Here is a 19,945-nt window from a genome sequence, read left to right on the forward strand (position 1 = left end):
CGGTTTTGACACCGACATTGGTGCTTTCATTGAGAGTTCCACTGTGTCGTCGCGATAAAGGCTTGATGGCTCCTTCGATCATCGACAACGATGCGATCCGGGGCGAGGTTTTCCTCCCCGGACAGATCTTCATACGGCGGCTTCGCACCGCGGGCCAACTCGCTTGGCCATCTGGAGCAGATCGAGAGCTACGCCCCTGGCCATCAGGTCAGGTTTGGAAACTTGAACTATACTGACGATATCCACGGAGACTTGATCTTCGATGGATTCGAGCCCATGTCAGGTGCGCCGCACAGTCACGACGAGCATGACTTAGCTCTGCCGTCGGACAGTGTTCGAGAGATCACACCTGCAACTACTCCGGCCCTCAATCCGGAACAGATTGCGTCGTCCGAGGATGGGTGGATGGACCCCGCCATGAGGGCCGCGCACTCAGCGGTGATAGAGCCTAATGCGGACTTCACTTCCTATGAGACCCGTGTTGCCGGACACTTGGATTCGTCCCTGGCCACGGGCTCCGAGCCGCCTGCGTCCGGGCCTATCGAATCCGATCGGGCACCGATTATGGAGTTTTCCTCCACGGATATCTTTCAGCACTCACCACTGGGCGACGTGCTAAACTTATTGAGGTATCTCTCCTTGTCAGGAGACCCTTGGCCGAACTATGTCCGGCTAGAGTGGGATGCGGACGACGAAGAAATTCGCTCCCCACCCACCACCCACTTAGTAGCCACTGTCGACGACTTAACCGACATGCTCGATTTCGACTCCGAAGACATCGACGGTAGGGACGACGATGCAGGAGAAGAACAGGAACCACCGCCCGTAGGGCGCTGGACAGCCACTTCATCACATGATATATATATGGTGGATACACCCAAAGAAAACAATGACGAGGAACGGAAGGATGCAGCGAGGGATAGTTCCCTCGAGAAGCAACCAAAGCGACGGCGTAGGCGCCGCTCCAAATCCCGCCTCGGCAAAAACAGCGATAACAGCGCAAGAAAAAATAATACCCCGGTCGACTCCAGAGGAAACAACGACCACACGGACCCAGTGACAGAGCAGGATGAACCAGCGGACGGCGAACATGGTACGGAGCCGCTGTCCGATCACGGCGACGCCGAGGATAAAGCTCATCAACCTCTCTCCGGAGAGGAAAACAGTCCGGATGACGATGCACACATCATCCCGAAAAGGCACTTGGAACAAGAGAACCTCCATAGAAGGCTTATTGCCACCGCGAGGAGCCTGAAGAAGCAGAAGCAAAGGCTCAAGGCCGCCCAGGATACGCTCAACAGTAGATGGAACAAAGTGCTCGACACTAAAGAAAAGCATGGTGGCAGTCGCCACACAAAGACACTACAAAAAAATACACTTCCGTGATGATACGTGTTTGTCATAGTAGGTCACGTTTTTTGTCATGCATGTACATCCATGACAAATTTATGACAGAATCAAGATAGTCATACCTGTGCTGTCGTAGAAGTGTTCCATGACATTACCAAAATTATCATCACGGAAGTGTCCACTTCCATGACGATGAATCGCGCGTCACAGAAGTGCTTTCGTCAAGGGTGACCGACACGTGGCATCCACCGTAACGGAACGCCGTTAAGCTATCGGGTCGGGTTTTGGATCCGATAACCCGTTAACAGCCCCGACCAATGGGGATTTTCCACGTGTAAAATCATCATTGGCTGGAGGAGACATGTGTCAGGTCCGCGTTGGCATAGGTGTCACTCATCCAATGGGCGAGACGCGCCTATGATATGTTGACACGTGGACTGGCCCATCAAGTTTAAATGGGCCGGCCCAACTGAAGGCCCACAAGATTTTGCGGACCATAATGGGCCAGCCCAGCTAAAGGCCCATGAGATTTTGCGGACCATAATGGGCTGGCCCAGCTAAAGGCCCACAAGATTTTGCGGGCCATAATGGGCCGGCCCAGGTAAAGGCCCACAAGATTTTTGTGTGCCATAATGGGCCGGCCCAGGTAAAGGCCCACAAGATTCTTGCGGATCATAATGGGCCGGCCCAGCTAAAGGCCCACGAGATTTCGCCGACATTAATGGGCCGGCCCAGCTGTAGGCCCACAAGATTTTGAGGACCCTAGTAGGCTGGCCCATTAACTGGCTACCATGTTCGGGCCAAATGCCGGCCCATATTTGACCCGGTCCATTAATGGCCTGCCACGCTCCGGGCCTAATAGTGGCTCATATGAGATCCGACCCGTTAAAAGCCTACCAAGTTCTGGGCCAAATTACGGCCCAGATCAGGTCCGACCCTTTAAGAGGCTTTGGGCTCAATTATGGCCCATATCAGATTCGACCCGTCAACTGGACACTATGCTTTTGGGTCCACTTGCTAAAGGCCCACTTAGTAATTCAGCCTGATATTAGTTTTGGCCTGTTAAGGGCTCGTTTAACATTTCGGCCCTATATTAATTTCGGCCTGTTAAAAGCCCGTCTAGTTGGGCCTAACTATGGCCCGGTTTGCATCCGGCTTGCTCGCAGCCGATATCTGATTGGGCCAAACAAGGACCGAGACAATTTTGGCCTGTTAAAAGCCCGTGATTTGATTCGCACAATCATGGGCCGGGGTTCATTTCGGGCTGCTGCTGGCCCGTGAGCTGTTCGGCATGTTTCAGGCCCAACCTACATCGTGATTGCATGACGGCCCGATTATGTACCGTAATTTTACAGTTTGGCCGGTTTACTGCGAAGACAGGATATATATACAGTAAAATAACTGCAGCATCGTGAATAAGAAAAAACCTAGACTATACAATAAAGAAATCACGACATATTACATCCACTGGGCATCAAAGTTCGCCACTATGATAATAAAGCACAAGCAGACAGCAGATTACATACACTGGGCATCAAAGATCGCCACCAGTGCAAATAAACACGCCGACAAAATAATATACAAAACCGACAACACTTCAATAGAGTTCAAGAAAGGTTAGCCCTACTGGGGAGTTGCAGCGCAAGCAGCTGAGCAAGATGATGAGACTGCGCTTGTTCAACACTGATATCTTCCTCACTCTGAAAGATAAACAAGCAGACAGATGACAGGTTTTGCACATAAAAGTATCAGTGCTGACAATTCATCACATTTCTTACTAACGAATAAAGTGACACAGTTTAAAATTGAATTAACACAATATGGTATTGTTCAGGTCAAGACATGGCAGGAAATGACATTGTGAACGAGTTGGCAGCTTCACGACACCACTGGATTACAGATCAAGAACTCATAAGTATCAATGGTTAGTGTGCTGTCAATTTATACCATTTCAGATTGGCAAATAAAGAGACGGTTTAAATAATAGTAGAATGATATGACATTGTTCATAGTTAAGACATTGCAGAATATGAGATTGTGCTGTAGTGGGTAGGTTCACCACACCACTGGATTACGGATGAAGAACAGAAGCATACATGCAGTGCAAAAGAAGATCACTTGCTCTGTATAGTTTAATTTACATGATATGAAGAAGGAACTTGGTTGTACAACTGAAAACTTAAATTGAGAAAGGACAACCTTTTGTTTATGAACTACATAATAAACTTTAAACAAGAAATTTGATGCAAACACCAAAAATAAACAGCTGTTGCAGTCATGCCTAACCAAATATATACAACAAAGTTTGAAGGCTTGCGATGGACAAACTTACATTATTGGTGAAGACAGACTCTATAAAGGCCTTGTCCATGCTGATGGTGGGGCAATTCAAGAAGTTTACCACATAATCTTCTTCAAAAGCATTGCCTTTATTCTACATTTTGTTAAGAGTAAATATAGATGTGATAAAATACGAAAAAATGGAGAATATTTAAGATAAGATGAAGAGTGATGCTACATAACCAAGTAGCTATAAATGTAAGTGCAGCGATACAGGCAAAAGGTACAGCCAAGAGCAATTGTAACACCCACGATGCGGCTATATCTCCCACGTGTCGAGGCATGACTTAGAGGCATAATCGCATGGTGGTTTGTCGCAAGAAGGGTCATCTTCACACAATCCCATGTAATGAACAACAATGGGATAAAGAGTTGGCTTACAATCGCCACTTCACACAATACATAAATAAATCATACATCAAACAGAGTACACACATAGGTCCGACTACGGAACCAAAATAAAAGAAGACAACCCCAAATGCTAGATCCCCGATCGTCCCAACTGGGCTCCACTATTGATCAACAGGAAACGAAACATAGTAACGACCAAGGTCCTCGCCGAACTCCCACTTGAGCTCGGTTGCGTCATCTGCACTGGTATCATCGGCACCTGCAACTGTTTTGGAAGTATCTGGTGAGTCACGAGGACTCAGCAATCTCACACCTGCGAGATCAAGACTATTTAAGCTTAAGGGTAGGAAAGGGGTAGTGAGGTGGAGCTGCAGCAAGCACTAAGCATATATGGTGGCTAACATACGCAAATAAGAGCGAGAAGAGGAGCAACGGAACGGTCGTCAACTAGCAATGATCAAGAAGTGATCCTGAACTCCTACTTACGTCAAACATAACCCAAAAACCGTGTTCACTTCCCGGTCTCCGCCGAAAAGAGACCATCACGGCTACACATGCGGTTGATGCGTTTTAATTAAGTCGAGTGTCAAGTTCTCTACAACCAGACATTAACAAATTCCCATCTGCCACATAACCGCGGGCACGGCTTTCGAAAGATAATACCCTGCAGGGGTGTCCCAACTTAGCCCATTATAAGCTCTCACGGTCAACGAAGGATATTCCTTCTCCCGGGAAGACCCGATCAGTCTCGGAATCCCGGTTACAAGACATTTCAAGAATGGTAAAACAAGACCAGCAAAGCCGCCCGCTGTGCCGACAATCCCGATAGGAGCTGCACATATCTCGTTCTCAGGGCAACACCGGATGAGACATCCTACGAGTAAAACCAGACCTCGAGTTTCCATGAGGGGGCCCCGCAGTCTACTCAGTTCGGACCAGCACTTATAGAAGCACTGGCCCGGGGGGGTCAAAATAAAGATGACCCTTGAGTCTGCAGAACCCAAGGGAAAAGGGGATAGGTGGTAGCAAATGGTAAAACCAAGGTTGGGCCTTGCTGGAGGAGTTTTATTCAAAGCGAACTGTCAAGGGGGTCCCATAAATCACCCAACCGCGTAAGGAACGCAAAATCAAGGAACATAACACCGGTATGACAGAAACTAGGGCAGCAAGAGTGGAACAAAACACCAGGCATAAGGCCGAGCCTTCCACCCTTTACCAAGTATATAGATGCATTAATTTAAATAAGAGATATTGTGATATCCCAACATATCCATGTTCCAACATGGAACCAGCTTCAACTTCACCTGCAACTAGCAACACTATAAGAGGGGCTGAGCAAAAGCGGTAACTTAGCCAAACAACGGTTTGCTAGGAAAGGAAGGTTAGAGGCTTGACATGGCAACATGGGAGGCATGATATAGCAAGTGGTAGGTAGCGCGGCATAGCAATAGAGCGAACAACTAGCAAGCAAAGATAGATGTGATTTCGAGGGTATGGTCATCTTGCCTGAGATCCCGCAAGGAAGAAGAACGAGTCCATGAAGAAGACAAACGGACATAGTCGAACGAATCCTCACAACTCCGGAAGGAAACCGAAGCTAACGAGAGAAGCAAACCGGAAAGAAGCAAACAACATAGTAAATAATCATCACATAACATGGCATGATGCACAATCAAGTATGATGCATGTCCGGTTTAATGAGGCATGGCAAAATGCAACAAACAACTCTACAAATTAAGTGGAGCTCAATATGCAATGAGTTGCATATAGACGAAACACCACATTCGAGTTATTTAGTTCGCTCTCGTTAAGGTACACAACAATATTAAATGTTATTAAACATGGCAAGAGGTGAAGCATATGAAAACTACCTATTTAGGCAAGTTTAAATGAGGCCGGAACAACAAACAACAATTCCGGAAAATCCTCATGTCCATATTTTAGATTTGGTACTGTTCTGCCATAAACACAATTTTAATGTTGTTAAACAGCAAAATAAAGTGCACCATGTTAAACTAGGAATTTTTCTACCCCATTTACATATAAAGTTTATTAAATTCCGAGTTACGGTTAATTAGTTATGAAATAAATCATTTTAACATGCTATTTATGCAAATTAATTCAAACAGCACATTTAGACATTTTAAACATGGAAGCAAGCAGCATATTATGAAACTAGATAAAGTTCTAAGCATTTTACATATATAATTCATTTTAAACCGATGCACGGTTAATTAGTTATTAGATGCATGAACATTAGGGGTTTTTCTGAAAAACTGCACTCTCTGGAATAATAGACAAATTCGTCCAGAGCAGGAAAAAACATAAGCGGGCCGAAACTGAGTGCACTGCCGGGCCAACAGAGCTGGGCTGGGCTATGCTCACATTGGGCCAACAGGCCGGCTCGGTGGAGAGGTGGACCGGTTAGCGGGCGAAGGGGAGATGGCCCAGGCGCGTGGAGGTGGTCGCGGTCAACGCAAGGCGCGGGCGAGCTGGCGCTGCTCGTTACCAACAGAAGCAGCAGCAGGTCATGGCGATGCAGAAGACGGGCAGAGGCGCGATGCAGAGGCAGGGGACTCGCGGGCGCGGCAGATCTGGGCAGTCCGAGGGTCGGAGAGGCGGTTCCCGGCGACGAGGAACTCCGACGGTGGCGCTGCTCGATGGAGCAAAGCAGGCAGCAGCGGAATCGTGCGGGCGAAGCAGAGGACGGCGACGGACTTGGCACGACCTCCCGGCGACGGGGTGTGATGCAGGGAAGGCAGACGAGGCGGACTTGGCGATGCAGGGGAAAACAGAGGCCGGCGGGAGAGGTTCAAGGCGGCAGCGTCTTGGAGGAAGACCGGCGGGGACTGCGGGCTTGCAGGCGAACGGCGCTGGCGAGGCGGCGGTGGCTCCGGAACTTGACGAGGCGGTGGAGCCGCAGGTGAGGTCCGAGACGAGGCAGACGTCAGATCCGGGGCAGAGGGACTCGTTCCCGGCGGCGACGGAGCTGCGGGCAACCATGGCGGCTCCTGGAACACAAAGGGAGAGGCATGAGAACCCAGGGAGTGAACCAGAGAGAGGAGGGAACGAGGAGAAGAAGAGGGGAAGGGGCGACGGGTTCCTGGAGGAGCTCGAGCATGAGGGCGGCGCTCGGGGTGGCTGGGTTCGCCGGCGGCGACGGCGCCAAGGAGAGAGGAGCAAACGGGAGAAGCTCGGGCGCTGGTTGGATGGCTGCGGGTAGGGTAGGAGGAAGGTAGCTAGGTTGATTAGGGATGGATCCCGAGGGGAATTTGGTGGAGTGGGTAGCGGCGGGTGATCCGAGGAGGGGAAGGCTGTAGGTGGCGGCGGCTAGGGGGGACAAATGCCCTAGGATTTAGGGTTCTAAAAATGGACTAGGGGTCTATATATAGCAAGTGAATTTTGGATAGGGGTATTTGGCCCCTCCGATCTTAATCGGATGGCCTGAAAAAAAATATGGTAGGAGAGTCCAACGAGAAACCGATGATGATTTAGGGATGTTAGGGGATGATCCGGACCCATCGGTAACAACAACCCGGGTCGGGTTCGGGACAATTTTCGGACGCGCGCGAGGAGGGGTTTTGTGCATTGTGCAAAGAGGCTCAAACGGTCGGACAACAAAAGAACGGCTGGTCTCGAAAGGGACAACGAAGGCAACAGGGAGAAGCGGGAACTACGAACGGATGCAAGTTTTTTAAAAAAAATGACGGCAACGAAGTGCCGATGCAATGCGGATGATGCCATGATGAAATGCAACCAACAAAAATAAAACACACGGCGAACACGAAATATATGGAAGTCTTCTGAAGCGTCGGTCTCGGGGCGTTACAACACTCCACCACTACAAGAGGATCTCGTCCCGAGATCTAGGATGGCACCGGAGAGCAGCGGAAGAGGATGAAGTGAAACAAAGTTGCTTCTTGACAAACGAGTGAAACCATTGAGCCTTGAGAGGTCGCAAAGCTTGAAGAAATGACACGACGGAGGTGAACAAAATTTAAAACACTCCATTCAGCAAGAGGAACAAGGAACATTACAAGACCCTTGTAGGTTGAAAGACAAACAAAAATGGTTACGATGGACAAGAAGTACATGCAAGCACTCCGGTTGAAACGAGATGTACAAGGAACGATAAAGATCAATTACGACAACACTCCGGTTAAAACAAGATAGAGAAGGAATAAGAGTGATATAATTTGGGCAGCACTCCGACTGTAAATGGAAGGAATTTAACATGATCTTGACAAGATGAGAGGAACTAATGAAAGAATGGCACAAGGGGTAAGAAAGATTTCAGACAGCCCTCCGGTTGAGGAAGGAGAAAAAAAACTTGATAAGATGAGAGAACTCGAATGAAAACACGACACTCCGGCTAAACGGATAAGAAAGGAAAAATTACATGATCTTGACAAAACAAGATGATTGGTCGAAGAGAGCAACATCACAATGCCTCCGGGACGAACAAATAGAAGATAGATCGTCGGAATAAGAGAACAGAGAAGGAAATGATAACTTCTACCACAATTGAATTTGGGAAGCATCCTTCCAAGAAGGTTAGAATAGAGTTGTTGGAAAACCAACAACGAAAAGAATAAGCTTTTAGTGGGCTTATGGAACACATCTCAAAATTATGAGGTGACAACCCGCCACTAACGGAAACAATTGCTTGCTTGAGATCAACGAAGAGATGAAAACTTCTCTCGCCGGGAGGATAGGAGAAAACTTGGATCATTGATAAGCCCCATAATAGCAACATTCCTTAGGGAAGGCTTTAGGTGAAATATGACGCAAGATAACTCCAACAAAGAGATTGATGGATTTAAAATATCTCATCCCTGACAACATGTGAATCATGAAACGCGAACTCAAATTGTCAAGAATGACATAACACCACCTCAAATGATAAGGTAGAATGAATTGCACTTTAGAATGCAAGATGAAGAATGCTTGGACTCCACAAAACAAAACATGTGTTGAGCACCATGATTATTTTAGAGTATAGCTTGACGAATCTTGACTCCGAGAGAAATCTTGAAGAACAATTAAAGAATGAAAGGAATCCTTGACGAAGCACCATGTAGATCCTCCATGAAGAACTACGATAATAAAAGAATGATCAAACGAAAGGGAAAATTGAAAAGAACTCCGGGAGAAGCCTTGCAATGATTAGATGAAGCTTTGAAATGATATAATTGAAGTAACTTGGAGCTCCGGAAAGAAAAGATGAACAACTTGGAACCGAGAATTTGATATCATGAACGAACTCCAGAAAAAGGAATTAATCACTTGGAGGAAACAAGAATAAGAATTACATTACGCGTATCCTTCACCAATTTAGATTGATGACAAACAACGGATTTGGCATACTACTTATTCTTGTAGAAAGGATTAAGATAGATATTGCGCAAATTTGGGAAGGTCTTCATCGAACCACCGGTAGGATTGGAAAGAACGAATGAATCTGTATGATAACGAAGGAAGAGAACTCTTGAACGAACCACCGTAAGAATTGAAAATGAATGAAGAAAAGATAAAGAAACACCCGAAAGAATTAGAAAATGAACGAAGATACTTGAGAGAATTTAGATACAAGTTAACGAAGAGATCACGAGCTGATTAGAGAATACTTGAACGATGCACCGGAAGAATATGGAGATGAACGAAGAGACATCAATTTAGAATAATGGGAGAACGAGGCTGAAAACTTAGAGAGAAGAAATCTTCTGAAATGATGGCCTTTGGATGATCAAGAAGCGAAAACAACTCATGAAATGCTCCGGATGGGTATGAAAAGAATTTTCACAATCGAAAAACAATTATGAGAGGATGGCATAAGCTAGAACTATGAATCTTCAAGAGAACGGTCCAAGATTTAGGAGAAATTCTTCTTCGGTCTTCAAATGTTGAGAATCATGATGAGAAACACCACCATGAATTTTTTAGGCACTCCGGAATGAAAATTAGAAAGGTTGAACCAACGATGAAAAGAATTTGAAAGATCTTGGAGAAAGACATATGACTGATGATAACCCATTCTTACGTCAAACTTTGAAATGAATTTGAGAATAACTCCAGAAAAATTAGAAGAGTCAGGTAAGATCCTGGAAAAAGACCTTTGGGTTAGGGCCCACTCAAAAGAAACACCGTTGAAATGATTACTTGAAAAGGAGATAGCACCAGTTGAATTAAATGGCTTGAATGAGGTAACAACCTCGAAATAGTTAGAATTGATGCGGAGTGGAAACACGAATCTTCAGAGATATCTTCAGCACTCCAGATAACATGAATAGCAAGAGGTGGATGATTAAGAGATGCACCGACATGAGAAAGCATTTGAAACGAGGAAAAGAATACGATCAACACTGAAAGCTTGACTTGAGTCCACCGGAACGAAGAATAATAAACTTGAAGCTTCATTAGCATCTTCATGAGAAATCACCGGTTAAGAACATGGAGGAAAAGAATGAAGAGACTTCACATCCATAAGATGGATACATGATTAAGAAATCTGAGTCCTTGAAGAAAAGGGTGGGAGGGTGGTAAAACAAAGACAACTTGGGACGGATGCAGCAAACACCGTTGCAAAGAACTGAGAATTGATCTCGCGAATGTTGAAATGATCGGATCCACTTGAAAAAGAGCACGTCAGTTGGAAAGCATTGGCACGACAATCTCAATGATCAAGAAGAATTAGTATCCACATTGGAATATGAGAACACCACTTAGAAAAGGTATGGAATCCACATTTGACTTCGAAGCAACTCGAATACCACAACTTAAAACAAAACAAGGATTGGCTCGCAGAATAAGCCGGAAACAAACATATGATAGATCCCATATCGTATCATGTGTGTGTTGGAAAGATATCCTATGAGATACTTGAATTACCACTTATAAACTCCCGAAACTTTCTGGTTATGCAATCTGGTGTTGGGGATACAGGGGACACAAAATATATCACCCAAACTAACAATCCCTAGATCCAGCTGTATCTATCCGTCAACACATAACCAAGAAACCTTCGGAAATCGTGTACCTCAACCTTCGAAAAGCATCCGTTATACGAGTTATGGCAATACTCCTGAACTCCCGCCCCAGTACTGGGTGGCGTCGAGGTGATCTCACCAACAACTGCATAAAAGAGATTTTCGATGTCGGCGAAACTCAGGTATTCCAAAACTGCAACGATAAAATTGTGACGACAACACCTCGGAGCTCAACTCCCCGGGACACTGCCACAACCCCTAAATGTCAGGAGGCACCAAGAACAATGTTCTTGTCACAAAACCATCGGAACGATTCCAAGATACCCGCGTGATCCTAAAAAAATTTCGTGAAATTTGAGGAGAGAAAAGTCAAAACTTCTACGTCAGGAGGCCTCACCAGAGCGACGAAGGGACTGAGGAGTAAAAAGAATCCTACTCTCCGATATATATAATCATAAGACTCAAAACATTTTTGTTCTAGACTCAACAACGCCAGCGATTCGATCAAGCAGGGGGCTCCTAAGTCGGGGATGGCTCTGATTACCAACTTGTAACACCCACGATGCGGCTATATCTCCCACGTGTCGAGGCACGACTTAGAGGCATAACCGCATGGTGGTTTTGTCGCAAGAAGGGTCATCTTCACACAATCCCATGTAATGAACAAGAATGGGATAAAGAGTTGGCTTACAATCGCCACTTCACACAATACATAAATAAATCATACATCAAACAGAGTACACACATAGGTCCGACTACGGAACCAAAATAAAAGAAGACAACCCCAAATGCTAGATCCCCGATCGTCCCAACTGGGCTCCACTACTGATCATCAGGAAATGAAACATAGTAACGACCAAGGTCCTCGTCGAACTCCCACTTGAGCTCGATTGCGTCATCTGCACTGGTATCATCGGCACCTGCAACTGTTTTGGAAGTATCTGGTGAGTCATGAGGACTCAACAATCTCACACCCGCGAGATCAAGACTATTTAAGCTTAAGGGTAGGAAAGGGGTAGTGAGGTGGAGCTGCAGCAAGCACTAAGCATATATGGTGGCTAACATACGCAAATAAGAGCGAGAAGAGGAGCAACGGAACGGTCGTCAACTAGCAATGATCAAGAAGTGATCCTTAACTCCTACTTACGTCAAACATAACCCAAAAACCGTGTTCACTTCCCGGACTCCGCCGAAAAGAGACCATCACGGCTACACACGCGGTTGATGCGTTTTAATTAAGTCGAGTGTCAAGTTCTCTACAACCGGACATTAACAAATTCCCATCTGCCACATAACTGCGGGCACGGCTTTCGAAAGATAATACCCTGCAGGGGTGTCCCAACTTAGCCCATTATAAGCTCTCACGGTCAACGAAGGATATTCCTTCTCCCGGGAAGACCCGATCAGTCTCGGAATCCCGGTTACATGACATTTCGACAATGGTAAAACAAGACCAGCAAAGCCGCCCGATGTGCCGACAATCCCGATAGGAGCTGCACATATCTCGTTCTCAGGGCAACACCGGATGAGACATCCTATGAGTAAAACCAGACCTCGAGTTTCCACGAGGGGGCCCCGCAGTCTACTCAGTTCGGACCAGCACTTAGAGAAGCACTAGCCCAGGGGGGTCAAAATAAAGATGACCCTTGAGTCTGCAGAACCCAAGGGAAAAGGGGATAAGTGGTAGCAAATGGTAAAACCAAGGTTGGGCCTTGCTGGAGGAGTTTTATTCAAAGCGAACTGTCAAGGGGTTCCCATAAATCACCCAACCGCGTAAGGAACGCAAAATCAAGGAACATAACACCGGTATGACGGAAACTAGGGCGGCAAGAGTGGAACAAAACACCAGGCATAAGGCCAAGCCTTCCACCCTTTACCAAGTATATAGATGCATTAATTTAAATAAGAGATATTGTGATATCCCAACATATCCATGTTCCAACATGGAACCAGCTTCAACTTCACCTGCAACTAGCAACGCTATAAGAGGGGCTGAGCAAAAGCGGTAACTTAGCCAAACAACGGTTTGCTAGGAAAGGATGGTTAGAGGCTTGACATGGCAACATGGGAGGCATGATATAGCAAGTGGTAGGTAGGGCAGCATAGCAATAGAGCGAACAACTAGCAAGCAAAGATAGAAGTGATTTCGAGGGTATGGTCATCTTGCCTGAGATCCCGCAAGGAAGAAGAACGAGTCCATGAAGAAGACAAACGGACGTAGTCGAACGAATCCTCACAACTCCGAAACGAAACCGAAGCTAACGAGAGAAGCAAACCGGAAAGAAGCAAACAACATAGTAAACAATCATCACATAACATGGCATGATGCACAATCAAGTATGATGCATGTCCGGTTTAATGAGGCATGGAAAAATGCAACAAACAACTCTACAAATTAAGTGGAGCTCAATATGCAATGAGTTGCATATAGACGAAACACCACATTCGAGTTATTTAGTTTGCTCTCGTTAAGGTACACAACAATATTAAATGTTATTAAACATGGCAAGAGGTGAAGCATATGAAAACTACCTATTTAGGCAAGTTTAAATGAGGCTAGAACAACAAACAACAATTCCGGAAAATCCTCATGTCCATATTTTAGATTTGGTACTGTTCTGCCATAAACACAATTTTAATGTTGTTAAACAGCAAAATAAAGTGCACCATGTTAAACTAGGCATTTTTCTACCCCATTGACATATAGAGTTTATTAAATTCCGAGTTACGGTTAATTAGTGATGAAATAAATCATTTTAACATGCTATTTATGCAAATTAATTCAAATAGCACATTTAGACATTTTAAACATGGATGCAAGCAGCATATTATGAAACTAGATAAAGTTCTAAGCATTTTACATATATAATTCATTTTAAACCGATGCACGGTTAATTAGTTATTAGATGCATGAACATTAGGGGTTTTTCTGAAAAACTGCACTCTCTGGAATAATAGACAAATTCATCCAGAGCAGGAAAAAACATAAGCGGGCCGAAACTGAGTGCACTGCTGGGCCAACAGAGATGGGCTGGGCTATGCTCACATTGGGCCAACAAGCCGGCTCGGTGGAGAGGTGGACCGGTCAACGGGCGAAGGGGAGATGGCCCAGGCGCGTGGAGGTGGTCGCGGTCAACGCAAGGCGCGGGCGAGCGGGCGAGCTGGCGCTGCTCGTTACCAACAGAAGCAGCAGCAGGTCATGGCGATGCAAAAGATGGGCAGAGGCGCGATGCAGAGGCGGGGGACCCGCGGGCGCGGCGGATCCGGGCAGTCCGAGGGTCGGAGAGGCGGTTCCCGGCGACGAGGAACTCCGGCGGTGGCGCTGCTCGATGGAGCGAAGCAGGCAGCAGCGGAATCGTGCGGGCGAAGCAGAGGACGGCGGCGGACTTGGCGCGAGCTCCCGGCGACGGGGTGTGATGCAGGGAAGGCAGACGAGGCGGACTTGGCGATGCAGGGGAAAACAGAGGCCGGCGGGAGAGGTTCAAGGCGGCAGCGTCTTGGAGGAAGACCGGCGGGGACTGCGGGCTTGCAGGCGAACGGCGCTGGCGAGGCGGCGGTGGCTCCGGGAACTTGACGGGGCGGTGGAGCCGTAGGTGAGGTCCGAGACGAGGCAGGCGCCAGATCCGGGGCGGAGGGACTTGTTCCCGGCGGCGACGAAGCTGCGGGCAACCATGGCGGCTCCTGGAACACAGAGGGAGACGCATGAGAACCCAGGGAGTGAACCAGAGAGAGGAGGGAAGGAGGAGAAGAAGAGGGGAAGGGGCGACGGGTTCCTGGAGAAGCTCGAGCATGAGGGCGGCGCTCGGGGTGGCTGGGTTCGCCGGCGGCGACGGCGCCAAGGAGAGAGGAGCAAACGGGAGAAGCTCGGGCGCTGGTTGGATGGCTGCGGGTAGGGTAGGAGGAAGGTAGCTAGGCTGATTGGGGATGGATCCCGAGGGGAATTTGGTGGAGTGGGTAGCGGCGGCTGATCCGAGGAGGGGAAGGCTGTAGGTGGGGGCGGCTAGGGGGGACAAATGCCCTAGGATTTAGGGTTCTAAAAATGGACTAGGGGTCTATATATAGCAAGTGAATTTTGGATAGGGGTATTTGGCCCCTCCGATCTTAATCGGATGGCCTAAAAAAATAGGGTAGGAGAGTCCAACGAGAAACCGATGATGATTTAGGGATGTTAGGGGATGATCCGGACCCATCGGTAACAACAACCCGGGTCGGGTTCGGGACAATTTTCGGACGCGCGCGAGGAGGGGTTTTGTGCATTGTGCAGAGAGGCTCAAACGGTCAGACAACAAAAGAACGGTTGGTCTCGAAAGGGACAACGAAGGCAACAGGGAGAAGCGGGAACTATGAACGGATGCAAGTTTAAAAAAAAATGACGGCAACGAAGTGCCGATGCAATGCGGATGATGCCATGATGAAATGCAACCAACAAAAATAAAACACACGGCGAACACGAAATATATGGAAGTCTTCTGAAGCGTCGGTCTCGGGGCGTTACAGTAATGCACAGCTAAACTTCTTCAGTACCAACCTTATGGTAAGAGTAAATATAGATCTGATGTGTAGAAAATGGAGGGCAAAGGAAAATAAGCTGCAGAGTGATGGTACATGAACAACTACCTGTCATTATAAGTACACTGATAAAGGACAGCATGTACTTACAAGAACAATGCAGAGCTAAAAAAACATTGGCATTGGATATATTCTACACTAATGTAACCATTCATACATATCAGATAATTTGGAGCGAACAATTGATAAGCAAGCTATCATGCATACTGCTGTCACATAATGAACCAGGTATGTATGCAAGTACAGTGATACAGGACAACAGGTACTAACAAGAGCAAAGCAGCGGGCAGCATATTTGCGATATCCTGTCGTTCTTGTCAAACCGGAATTTTTCTTCGAGCAGATTTCCTGGAAAAAAGATCCGTAAGGCACATGCGGAAAAGTAGAAGTTCAAATTGTCATGTGATTTCATAAACAGTACCTCATCCTGGGAACGAGACCAGTGCATAACAAGGTTTTTCCATTCAATGTCTTCTAAATTTAGCACAGGAGACTTCACCGGAAATTCGTTTATAGACTTGCCATCAAAGTGTGATTTCCTTAGGTAACACCGATACTGCTGCAATGCTTCCTTGAAAAGCACAAGCAAGCTTTGCTCGTCATGACTATCCAGATTGACCCTCGCCTAGTTACAACAATGTAATGTAAATCATTGATGTGTTCAATTAGCAGAAAACAGGAAAATAATAACCATGAATAATAGCACTTACACGTAAGTTGGACAGGAAGATGTGAAAATGGTGTTTGTCTTCACAATAATCTTCCCATGATGGGAATATATGCACGTAGTCCCTAACAACATTGAAAGCATTGTCTTTTAAACTGGAAATAAATGGAATGGGGTTCCAATCTACAGGAATTGGCCGTCTCTGCAGTTGGGATAGGTCTTCGGTCGGTGGACTTGCTGTACTTTTTGCTGGAGTAGGATTTTTCTGTGGTACAGCTGGTGCTATGGCAAATGAAATCGGTATACCTTTTGCTGGAGTGCAGGTCCTGTGTCGTGGGGCTAGTTGTAACGCCCACGATGCGGCTATATCTCCCACGTGTCGAGGCACGACTTAGAGGCATAACCGCATTGTGGTTTTGTCGCAAGAAGGGTCATCTTCACACAATCCCATGTAATGAACAAGAATGGGATAAAGAGTTGGCTTACAATCGCCACTTCACACAATACATAAATATAATCCATACATCCAACATACACACATAGACCGACTACGGTCAAGATCCAAATGAAAATAAGATAACCCCAAATGCTAGATCCCCGATCGTCCCAACTGGGCTCCACTACTGATCATCAGGAAAAGACACATAGTAACGACAACGTTCCTCGTCGAACTCCCACTTGAGGTCGATCCCATCATCTGCACTAGCATCGTCGGCACCTGCAACTGTTTTGGTAGAATCTGTGAGTCACGAGGACTCATCAATCTCACACCCGCGAGATCAAGACTATTTAAGCTTACAGGAAAGGATGATGTACTGAGGTGGAGCTGCAGCAGGCAATAAGCATATATGGTGGCTAACATACGCAAGTGAGAGCGAGAAGAGAAGCAACGGAACGGTCGTCATCTAGTAATGACCAAGAAGTGATCCTGAACTCCTACTTACGTCATTCATAACTCAAGCCGTGTTCAGTTCCCGTACTCCGCCGAGAAGAGACCATCACGGCTACACACACGGTTGATGTATTTAATTGGGTCAAGTGACAAGTTCTCTACAACCGGACATTAACAAATTCCCATCTGCCTCATAACCGCGGGCACGGCTTTCGAAAGATAAAACCCTGCAGGGGTGTCCCAACTTAGCCCATCATAAGCTCTCACGGTCAACGAAGGATAAACCTTCTCCCAGAAAGACCCGATCAGTCTCGGAATCCCGGTTTACAAGACATCTCGACAATGGTAAAACAAGACCAGCAAAGCCGCCCGAATGTGCCGACAAATCCCGATAGGAGCTGCACATATCTCGTTCTCAGGGCACACCGGATGAGTAGTCCGTACAACTAAAACCAATCCTCGAGTTTCCCCAAGGTGGCGCTGCAAAGGGCTCTAGTTTGGACCAGCACTCAGAGGAACACTGGCCCGGGGGTTTAAAATAAAGATGACCCTCGGGCTCTAGAAAACCCGGGGGAAAAAGGCTTAGGTCACAAATGGTAAAACCAAGGTTGGGCCTTGCTGGAGGAGTTTTATTCAAGGCGAACTGTCAAGGGGGTCCCATAAATCACCCAACCGCGTAAGGAACGCAAACTCAAGGAACATAATACCGGTATGACAGAAACTAGGGCGGCAAGAGTGGAACAAAACACCAGGCATAAGGCCGAGCCTTCCACCCTTTACCAAATATATAGATGCATTAATTAAATAAGAGATATTGTGATATCCCAACATATCCATGTTCCAACATGGAACAAACTTCAACTTCACCTGCAGCTAGCAACGCTATAAGAAGGGCTGAGCAAAAGCGGTAACTTAGCCAAACAACGGTTTGCTAGGAAAGGATGGTTAGAGGCTGACATGGAAATATGGGAGGCATGATATAGCAAGTGGTAGGTAGCGCAGCATGGCAATAGAGCGAACAACTAGCAAAGCAAAGATAGAAGTGATTTCGAGGGTATGGTCATCTTGCATGCAAGGTTCTCAGAGTTGTCGAAAGCTTGATCCTCGTAAGCATACTCAACAGGTTCCTCGTTCACGAACTCGTCTCCTGGCTCTACCCAAGACAAGAACACAAGCAATGGAACCACAATCAATCACGGGGAATGCACAAGCAACATGATGCAAAACATGTATGATATGCGAGATATGATATGCGATGCGTATGCGTGCTCCGGGAGGAAAATGATGAACAAGGCAGTAACTTGGCAAACCAAGCATGCCACTGGAAAGATGAGATGATTTCGGTCGAAATCGATATAAAGATCACCGGAAACGGATGCACGGTTTGCAAATGGCAAGCAAAATAAGAATGACACGAATCTGTGATTAACAGCATGATAGCACTTAAAATGCAACAAGTAACAATGCTACAGCACCCCAACATAGCAGAAAAGCATATGACAGTAATCTACAGGAGATTCTTGACAAAAGATGAACACTGAGCTACGGCTAGATCACAACATAACAAGCTCAAACAAGCATGGAAAAAGTGCAAAAGATAACAGGTTCACAGACTTGGTGAAATTACTGGACATGGCAGAAAACAGCATCAGGTAGTAATGTTCAGAGCACAAAAACAACATGCTACAGGAACTTAACATATCAAAACAAGGCATGGCAGTATTCTACTAAATGCATATGACAAAAGTTCCTTACTGACCATAAGCCAAAAAGGACCAGAAGATATGATGGCAACCATGTAAACATAGCAAGTTTCGTTATCAGGTTTCAGACTTAGCAGAAAACAGAGCATGGCAGAAACAACAATATGAAGGCATCTTGGTGAGCTTGATGCACTCACCACAAAGCAATGCATGACAAAACAAGCATACCTACAGCAAGATGGCATGTTTATGAAGCTATCCATGGCAAGAACAAAAGCATAGCATGTATGGATCAACTACAACAAGCTTGGCAAAAATGAATATCATGTTAAGAATCTGCCAGAAATATTTTATAGCAAAAGTAGAGCAAGATTGAGTCATGCTATGGCACTCCATAATTGCAAACAAGGGCAAGAATGGATCAATTACAACAATATCTACAAAACATCCTTACTGAACATCTACAAAATATGCATGGATCTCTCTGTAGCATCAAGTTTACATGACAACGAAATAACAGCAGACAAAGACTTGCAGAAATTACCAAGTCCCTGAAATCAGAAACATTACGGAGCATAGTTTGCATGCTTGTGCTAGTCACCACAGAGATCACAAAAATACATGGCATACACCTCTGGAAAGATGGCATTGCATAAAACAAAACACATGTAGAGCTCATGCCCATAAGATGCACAGATTAAATGATACAAAAATAACAAATCCTCAAGTTCTGCTAAGAACCAGCAGACAACAGCAACTAGCACTCTTGCACTAGAGATTTGGGCATCAAGATGGCCTCTAATGAACATGGTGCAGTTGAACAAAATATAGAGCATCACGAGACGAACAATTTGATATATTACACGCGCAAAACGGAGCAATATGCAGAGAGTTACGATGCTATGAACATGGGCATGTGAAGCAAAATAAAATGACTTAAGTTTCGGGGGGCTCGGGAAAAGTCAACCTCGAGGTCAAACCAGATCGGATCGGGCTAGGGAGCTCGGGCTCGTCGGCGCTGGAGCTCGGGGACGCCGGCGGGGCGGCGCTGGAGGGCGGCGCCGGCCGGGGACGGCGGGGCCGCGGC

This window comes from Triticum aestivum, chromosome 6D, assembly GCF_018294505.1.
Source record: "Triticum aestivum cultivar Chinese Spring chromosome 6D, IWGSC CS RefSeq v2.1, whole genome shotgun sequence".
Classification (NCBI taxonomy): domain Eukaryota; kingdom Viridiplantae; phylum Streptophyta; class Magnoliopsida; order Poales; family Poaceae; genus Triticum; species Triticum aestivum.